Source organism: Humulus lupulus, chromosome 8, assembly GCF_963169125.1.
Source record: "Humulus lupulus chromosome 8, drHumLupu1.1, whole genome shotgun sequence".
NCBI lineage: Eukaryota > Viridiplantae > Streptophyta > Magnoliopsida > Rosales > Cannabaceae > Humulus > Humulus lupulus.
Window position 1 is genome coordinate 16,424,160 of NC_084800.1, and position 10,458 is coordinate 16,434,617.

Consider the following 10,458-nt stretch of genomic DNA (forward strand, 5'->3'; position numbering starts at 1 on the left):
AACTTATTCCTCATAAAGTGATGTGGTACTTGCCTTTGATTCCGCGGCTTAAGCGATTATATCGAAGTGCAAAACATTCTGAAAACTTAATATGACATGAGAGTAGGCGAGTGAAAGATGGTAAACTTCGACATCCTGCAGATTCGCAGGCTTGGAAAAAAGTTAATAACTTAAATCCTGAATTTAAAAATGAAGCAAGACATCTTCGTCTAGGTCTAGCTGTCGATGGTGTAAATCCACATAAATCTCTAAGTAGTAGGCAAAGTTTGTGGCCTGTCTTCCTTGTTATGTACAATCTTCCTCCGTGGTTAGTGATGAGAAGAAAGATTTTGATGCTCACATTAATGATTTCAAGCCCAAAACAACCCGGACACGATATAGATGTTTATTTGGCACCATTAATTGATGATTTGAAATATTTGTATGAAAATGGTGTTGAGGCATATGACGGTTTTAAGAAAGAAGTCTTTAACTTAAAAGTTGTTTTGTTGTGGACTGTTAATGATTTCCCAACTTATGGTAATCTATCAGGGTTAAGCACAAAAGGTTACCAGGGATGTCTAATATGTTGCACTAACACAAGGGCTATTCGTCTGTCGAATGGGCACAAAATTTGTTATATGGGTCATAGACGATATTTGCCCCTAAACCATCATTATATGGAAAAAAAAAGCATTTGATGGTGATAAAGAACAAGGTGTTGCTCCTTTGCCATTTTCGGGGCAACAAATTCTTAAAGAAGTAAAGAAAATTGATTTCAAGTATGGAAAAATGCAGAAAAACAAGAAAGTAAATGGATGTTTCCAAAGGAAATCAATATTTTTTCGTCTCCCTTACTGGAAAGATTTACTTGTTCAACATTTTTTGAATGTCATGCATATAGGAAAAAATGTGTGCGAAAGTATTATAGGTACACTACTTGATATTCCCGGTAAAACTAAGGATGGTTTAACTAGTCGTTTATATCTTGTTGAAATGGGTATATGAACTGATTTAGCACCTGAACAGAAAGGTAAACGCACATATTTACCTCCTGCTTGTTTCACGTTGTCCAGAGAAGAGAAAAAAGTTGTATGTAAATCATTTGCAGAAAGTGCCTGATGGCTATTCATCCAACATTCGAAACTTGGTATCCATGGGAGATTTGAAGCTGATGGGTATGAAATCAAATGATTGTCATATGTTGATGCAACAATTACTTTCGATTGCTATTTGGTCAGTATTATCGAAAAAAGTTCGAGATTGTTTGACGAATGTTTGCATATTCTTCAATCATTTATGCGGAAAAGAATTAGAAATGAAAAAATTGGATGCATTGCATTGTAAGATAGTGGAAACTCTATGCAACCTTAAAATGTTTTTTCCGCCATCCTTCTTTGACATTATGATACATTTAATTGTTCATCTAGTAAGGGAAGCCAAGTTGTGTGGACCAGTTTGGGCGAGATGGATGTATCCATTTGAAAGAAGTATGAAGGTGTTGAAAAGTTATGTGCGTAATCATTATTGTCTTGAAGCTAGTATGGTTGAATGTTATATATCGGAAGAGGCAGTAGAATTTTGCTCAGAATACATGAGTGGGGTTGAGGCAATCAGAATCAGCAAACTACGAAATAACTCAGATGGAGTTGATAAAGGACTACGAGGGAACGGAACAGTGATCACCGTGTCTAGGGCAGAATTAGATCAAGCTCAATTAGTTGTGTTGCAAAATAATCATGAGATTCAATCATATATAATGTAAGTAGATAATATATTTCAATCATATATATTAGAGTAGTGATTTTCTTTTTATTGTTTAAACTTTTTGTTATTTCTTTTATGTTTCAGTGATCACGTAGAGTTATTATAGTCAATGATTCCAAACAAGGTTAAAAATAAACGAAAAATGAGTTATAGATGAGCATAATTAAACGTTTTGCCAATGGCTGAAGAATACAATTTTGAATAAGTTGGGAGAAAAAAATCATGGACTGTCGACTGAGTTGAAGCGCATATCTCTTGGAGCAAGCATTGATGTAATAAAGCATCAAGCTTACATTGTTGAAGGGAAACAATTTCATACTAAGTCAAGAGATGATGCTCGGCTGGTTCAAAATAGTGGAGTAAGTGTAGTTGCAGAAGCTATACATTTTGCCAGTGCAAAAGATAATAACCCAATTTCAGGCACAATGACATACTACGAGATTGTTGAAGAAATATGGGAGCTAGATTATTCATTATTTCGTATTCCTCTTCTTAAATGTTCTTGGGTAGACAACAATACTGGCGTTAAAACTGATGAACTTGGATTCACTCTGGTTGATTTAAGCAAGAAAGGAAGCAAGAACGATCCTTTTATCATGGCTGTCCAAGCAAAACAAGTGTTTTATATACTTGATCCAGTTAATGATAAATGGTCCATCGTTTTATCTGTTCCCGAGTGGAAGTTCTCAGAAAAAGAAGATTACGATGAAAATTATGATTTATATCATGACTGTTGCATTGTTGGACAACCGATACATGAACCAGTTATTCAGGATAATGATAATGATAGCGATATCGATGATCGTGATTATCTTAGAAACGACATCAAATAAGGAATATGGGTCGATTGTGAATCGACCAAAAATAAAATTAGAAAAAGAAGAAAACATGTTTAGTAAGTTATATAATTCATTAATACTTGTGATTATCTATTTGTATAATGCATTAACACTTGTGATTATTTGTTTTATAATACATTAACACTTGTGATTATTAATTTGTGTGTTGCAGATGACGGATAAAAGAGATGACAAAGAGAAACATCAGGTTCGTGGTAAAACAAGAATGAGTTACATGACCCAACAAAAAGCCAAAGGAATCAAGAAAAATCTTGAATGGAACGATTTGGGACAACCAGTAGGTGATGTGTATACAGACAAGATATCATATCTTGAATCTAGAGTACAAGCCACGATTTCTATCAACTCAGGTGATTGGAGGAAGGTCCCACAAGATTTGAAAGACGGTCTATGGGAGGATATCGTTATAAGAAATTATCACTATGATATTTATTTATTTCTGTGTGATATCCAAATTTAATAATTACTTTTCTTAATTATATTCTCAGGGTGGTCACAACATTCCTCAAACCTTCAAACGTGAGATTTTGAAAAAAGCTGGTCAAATAATGAGAGATTTTAAAAGTGAACTCACTACCAAGTACATCAACCCTTTGGCTGAAATGGGTATGATGTAAGAACTCAAATTTCCCCCGAAGAAGTATAACGATATAATTGACAAGAGGGAATGTTAAAATTTGTATCTGGTCGTCTAAGTCTATAGTTTCAAAAGGTGCATCAAGAACAAAAAGCACGTGCATTACTAATGAAGTCAAGGCATCGAACATCTCGTAGAGGAATGGCTAATGTGGGAGAAGATTTGGTAAGTATAATTGATATTAAAGTTTAAATAATGGTTGATATTATCGCAACATATAACTATAATTATCTTGTACATTGCAGAAGAAAAAAAAAACAAAATATTCAAAATCCAGAGAGGTATCAAGTTTGGCTTAGATCGCGTGAAAAAAATAAAGTTCTCGTGACAGAGCTGGACTGACAGATTGCCAAAAAGATAGTAAGTTTTCTAAGGTTTTATAATCAATTGTTGACTGTGTTTTTAGCCAACGACGTGAGAACGTCAAAAACGATATAGCCTTCAAGAGAAATAAAACGACACAGATAATTTATGAACAGAAAGTAAATAACACAAGAGATTTTTATAGTGGTTCAACCCCGATCATTCGGTAATAGCCTAATCCACTTAGAGTTGTGATTATATATTTGTACTCAAGATCAGATGAACTGAGCCAACTGAGTTTCTTCAGTACAGATTGCAAAAATACAAGAATTCTTTCAAATGCCAGCACTTTCTCTCTCTAAAATTCTCAGACCCAAATTTCTCTCTCTAAAATACTTAGACCCAAATTTCTCTCTCTAGAATACCCAGACCCAAATTTCTCTCTCTAGAATACTGTAATGCCCCAAATTCCCTAATAAGGTTTAAGACCTTGATTAGGAGGCCGGGAGAGCCATAATTGCTTTATTGTATTATTTAATGATAATATGCATGTTTAGGTGTATTAAATATGCATGTGAACCCATTTGTGATTAATTGGGTGACTTTTATATTTTGGTCATTTCGGACATTTTTGGCATATATGTGAAATGGGCGTGGTGCTTTGTTATTATCTGGTTATGCCAGGGTTACCCAGCACAAGATGATCCTGGGAGGTAAGCTAGTGGGAAAGTCACAACGGGATGTAAGCTTGACTTGGAGTAAGTCAATGGGTATTTAGAGCATTACCGGGTTATTGGGTAATGGGAATTAACATTTGGTGATAAATTGGGAGTTAGTAAGACCAGGGGGAAATTCTGGAAGTTTTGACTATAATGTTCCCGGGGGTGTTTTCGGGACCCCGAGCATTAGGTTTTATTGGAGGCTACTTAAGCTTGAAGTAACATTTTAAGGAAATAAAAAGAACGTTTTGTACGTTCTCTCTCCCTAAAGTTCCCTAAAGTTTCCGATTGCATTTTCGAAGATAACTTGAGTTCTAGGACTCGGAATCAAGCGAGGATCAAGGCATAGCAATCCTAAGGAGAATTAGAAGCTTATTAGCCGGAGGATTTAGTTGGAAACAACTCAATCGGAGGTTAACACTAGAGGCTTGGAGTCAGGATCGTGCTTGTGGCTCATTTGTTGGTAACCTGTGCTTGGACCAAAGAATCGACAAAAGTGTTAGTATCAGCTGTGAGGTTGTGACTTACTTGTCAGGCTCGGCAGTGTTACTAGACACAGGTCAGGAAGCGCTGACTTACTTGTCAGAACAGCCTTAGCGTGAATCACGCAAGCCAACAGAGATTAGATCTAATCGATTACTAGCATTGAATGACTCAAGGAGCATTAATGCCTGATCGACCCTGAGGGTCGATGAAAAGACAGAGCTTGAAGGCCATTGGCTTACCTATCAGCCACTCTCTTGCTAGAAAACAGAGCTTGAACGCCAGTGGCTTACCTATTAGCCACTCTCTTGCTAGAAAACAGAGCTTGAAGGCCAGTGGCTTACCTATCAGCCACTCTCTTGCTAAAAGACAGAGCTTGGAGGCTGGTGGCTTACTTAACAGCCACTCTCCCGCTACAAAACAGAGCTTGGAGGCTGGTGGCTTACTTAACAGCCACTCTCCCGCTAGGATCGTGTGATGTGCACCCATTGGTTTGAAAGCTTTATATTCAGTGTGGTTATAATGATAATCATTTGAAAACATTTATGAAAAGCATTATGTTTTCTTGCTGGGCTTCGGCTCACGGGTGCTATGTGGTGCAGGTAAAGGCAAGAGGAAGCTAGACCATCCTTGAGTTGGAGGGCTTAGGTGATGACGTGTACATATGCAGCTGCTCGACCGCCACGGTCGAGGTTTAAAGTGGAACTAGGGTTGAACCCTGTTTTGCCGCTTAAAACGGCCTGTTGTAAATATTTTCTGTAATAAACTCTGAATTGTATTTTTCGGGATCCCAATGTATATGTTAAACGTTCTAGTGAAACGTTATATCTTAACCAAAATGTTTAATCCCTAATCCGCTAATCATACTTAGATCACGATTTTGGCCAAATAACTCGATTAGCGAGTTTAGCACTATTTACAAGGCACACCGTAACGGTCCCAGGAGTTGGGGCGTTACAAATACCTAGACCCAAATTTCTCAAAAAGTCCCTTTATGATCCCATCAACCCTCTATTTATAGGCTTGGGATCCTAAACTGATATCCCCTAGAATCGGGATATTTTATTACTCATATTATATTTAAATTACAAGAAATATTCAAAATACAACAGATTCCTCATTTGTGGGAAGAATGAGAGATTCCCGCGTATCTTGTTGAAGCTGTTTCTGGGAATCTTGACTTAGTCCTCCTCTAGCTAGTTGATCCACCTCTCCTACTGACCACTCATGCAAGTGCTGGTCGGACATGTGCATGGTGGTAGGACATACACTTGTTGGTAGAACTTGTGCATGGTGGTAGGACATGCACTCCTCTCCTCTAACATGGCACTCTCCTCTAGCATTCCATGTCTCTATTTGGACAACCATGCACTGGTTGGACATATGCATAAAGACCAAACTCTTGGGCTCTCCTCGGACCACATCCTTGGGGTCTCCTAGGACCACCCTCTTGGGGTCTCCTAGGACCACTCTCTTGGGTTCTCCTCGGACCAAAGTCCCTTGGGCTCTCCTCGGACCACATCCTTGGGGTCTCCTAGGACCATCCTCTTGGGGTCTCCTAGGACCACTCTCTTGGGTTCTCCTCGGACCAAAGTCCCTTGGGATCTCCTAGGATGCACTCTCCTTAGCTCTCCTAGGATGCACTCTCTTTAGCTCTCCTCGGACCACACCCTTGGGATCTCCTAGGATGCACTCTCCTTAGCTCTCCTAGGACCACACCCTTGGGGTCTCCTAGGATGCACTCTCCTTAGCTCTCCTAGGAATCGCTTGGCTTGATTATGACATCTTTCAAGCAGTCCAAATTCTTCGTCAGTCTACCGGGTCACTTTATCACAACTCTGAGGAGTCAATGTATTTATTGACTATTAATGTGTCTTGTACTGACCATGTACTGCCATTTGTCACCTCTATTACCACGTCATCAATCTCCTTTTTTGGGGATAACATCAATATATTGTTTTTATTTATATAAACTAATTTAACCAAACAATATATTGAGTAGGAGGACATCAAAGAAAAATTGAGTCGTGGCGAAATTACAGCTTAGGATCGAGATGACATATTGAATCAAGCATTAGGGACACCAGAACACCCAGGTCGTGTTCGAGCTGGCTGGTATGATACTTTATAATAGTTGTTTTCTTTTAAGAATTATTTAGATTGGTTTATTGATGGACTTTATTGATTATTTTGTAGGTTCACTGCGACCGTTTCCAAAATGTTTGGAAAAAAAACATAAAACAATGACTGCAAAAGAGGAGATTGCTCGGCTAAAAGCTGAGATTGAAAAGCTAAAAAGACATAAATTTAGGACAGAAGAGGAATTAGCTCAAAATGAAGAATATAATGAGGAAAACGATGAGTGTAGATACTATAATGAAGGACAATTTGATGAGGGACAATATTATGAGAATACGAATGATGAGGGACAATATTATGAGAATACAAGTGATGAAGTGTATCGACCTACCCCCAACACAAATGATCATTTTCATCAAAACGAAGACTATCATTTTGATGAAGATGATGGATCATCAATTTATGAGTCTCCGCCACTGCCGAGCTATGAAGTTCATTTGTGCTCTGATAATATTGACAATGTAGTGGCTAAGGGTGTAATCATTGTACCAAACATGGGTAGCCAAATTACCATCCATGGAAATGTACTTGATGATTCAGTTGCGAGGGTTTGGCTTATAGATGTCTTACAAGAAGAAGCTGAGATCCCTATTCCCTTTGGTAACATACGATATGTTGGGGACGCACGAAACACATTCCTGCCTTGGCCAAAAAAATTAATTGTGACTTGTCAGGTATAAAATTATTTGCTTAGATATTTAAATTTTATTTTTAAATGGGTACACTATATTGATATGTTAAATGTTATTATGTAGGGTCCATCTTCATCTAAACACAAATCCCTATCACCAAGCCCACGTTTATCATCAGTTGGATCTCACGTAGTCATCCCCGTTGAAATAACTCAACCAAAACCTTCAAATTGGTTAACAGATTACCAATGGGACAAAATTGATCTGAGTCTAAAATTTATAGTGAAAGAGTATTATTCCATTAAAGGAATAGATGGGGTTGTACAAGTTCCCGTTGACCCGGAGTTTATAGGAAAACTCGAGGCTATCTTCATCACTTCGGAAGACGTTTATCAAGCAGCCTCCATGGATAATATTGGATCCTCAGCTATGCTGTTTGGTATGAGGTATGTATCAATTCAAATTGAACTCAATCTGTTATGTCATTACAAACTATTAGAGGAGTTTGAATATATTAGATATTCATTCGTAGTGAAGTAAGTTATGAGATGAAATTGTGTGCTATGGAGATAACAGAAGGTTGAGAACATGTTTGTCTTAGTGAAATAGGTTCTGCGAATTTTGTGTGCTGCGGTGGCTTATGGTTGAGAACATGCATGTTGTGTGTTGTATGTTTTGTTTGAATTGAATTTATAGGTACTAATAATTTTGGATATGCTATAGAAACAGAGGAAACTCTGCCCAATTTTTTTTTGACGATATTAATTTATTAATTGAAAATGCAATATGAATGATTGATTCTACAGATGCATTTGGGAAAACATGCACCCAAATTCACGACAATTATACAAATTTTTTGACACCAAACATCTTTCTATTGGCAATGATGAAAGTAAAAATTATACGGTGAAACTTATAGCCAAATGAATGATGACTATGGATAGACGAGGCCAAATATATTTCATTCCTTGGATTGTTGAGTAAGAACGAACTACTTAAATATTATCAATACTATGGTTGAATTTTAATTTTATAATAATCATAATTTATTATTGTTTTAGTCGATATTCGATGTTGGTGCTCGTGATGATGCGGGGGATGACCATAATTTTGGACTTTTTAAAAAAATCATAAATCTCCACCAATAATTAAGGAGGTTATGGAAAAGTAAGTTCTTCAATTGTAATGTATGCATTGTTAATTTTTAAAAGTTGAGAGTATAATATGTATTTAATTAATTTTAATTTTTGTAGAACATACACACAATGTTTCGAAAATGAATACATCGGCACATTTACAAAATTGCTAAGAGGTTCTTGTCCAAAACAACCTGAAAGTCATGAATGTGATTATTATGTACTAAGATACATTTATGATCTTGTAAATGCACCGAATCCGGCAGAAGTTATCAAGAAGAAAGTATGTTATATTTTAAACTCTTTTTTTTGCTTAAGAAAAACTAGATATAATATTTAATTATCTAATCTATATTAACTTTTCAATTTTGCAGTGGTTTGACAAAAAAGAATACAATGTCAAAGAGGATCTACTACCACTACAAAGTGATTGGTTAGCAAGATTAATGACATTTATTTATGAAATCTAAGTTTTCATATGTATGTAAGATTAAAGTGCTAACTTATATTGGTTAGAAAAATTAAAGTCATTGATTCATTACTAGCCAATTATTTTGTATTAGTTATGAAATGTATATATAACAATTTAACAAATTACGTTATACTATTGAAAATAATTATATATAATTAAAATTGAAAATTAATTTTTTTTATTAAAAAGGCTAGGTTATAATTATAAATATATATAATCAGAATTCAAAATAATTATGTAAAATCGAAATTGAAATTTTTTTTTTTTATGAAAACCCACTTTTCTCCACGGTTCGTGTACCACTTTTCTCTGCGGTCGAATACACTGCGTTTTTCAATACTCTCGAAAACCGCAGTGTATTAAGTAAAAAACCACAGAGAATAGCCTTTTTTGTAGTAGTGTTTGTTGACGCCGTTTTTCGTCAACAGTGAAACAAGAGCACGAAAACAATAATTGGTTATGACCAAAAGAAATATGATAACACAAATGGGATTTTTTACGTGGTTCAGCAGTTAACTCTGCCTAGTCCACGAGTCTTTGTTATTAAACTCAAGATGATCTCTGAAAATTCTTCAAGAATGAATTCTCCAAAGTTTTCTCTTAAGATCACAAAAATTCGGTCATTTACAATGGTGCATAACCTCTCTATTTATAGAGGAGGTTTCAGAATACTATCCCACATATTTCGGGAAGTTATTCTTTATATGCAAATAAATTTAATGGCATTAAAAGCCTGTAATCCTATATACAAGGAAACGTCCCCTGAAGATCAGGGGACGTATAACTAAACAATTAATATCCCTTGATTATAGGGGATTTATAGCAATCAATGTAGACCGCGTCTCTCATTGATGATTCACTAAGATGTTCAAAGTTATTATCTTATATTGCCAATGCCATATTCACCCAGGTCTCTTATTGACTTTCGAGCTATAGCATCTTCCCGAGATCATGTGACTTCGAGCTCATACCTGCGTCAGGCTCGGAGCCCTTGATCCGAGGCCATCCCGAGAACAGGCGTACTTCGATGTCTGTCCTCCGAGCTTGTGAGGATCTCGAAGCTACCATCTTCGAAGTCATCTCTGCTTCGCAGGCTCGGTGCCTGTGTTGCGGACACGTTCCAGACATTACGAGTCCATTCATTATGAATCCAGCTTTCGAGATCACAATTCTTATGGCTCGAAATCTGGATGTAACAGTGTTGATCCATAAAATTGATAATGTTGATTGAATCCATAAAGTTAAGTAATACAACCACACTATAAAATGATTATGTTGATTTGATGGAGTTAATTTGTTTATGCAGTTGAATATATTGTTGCAACCAAAAA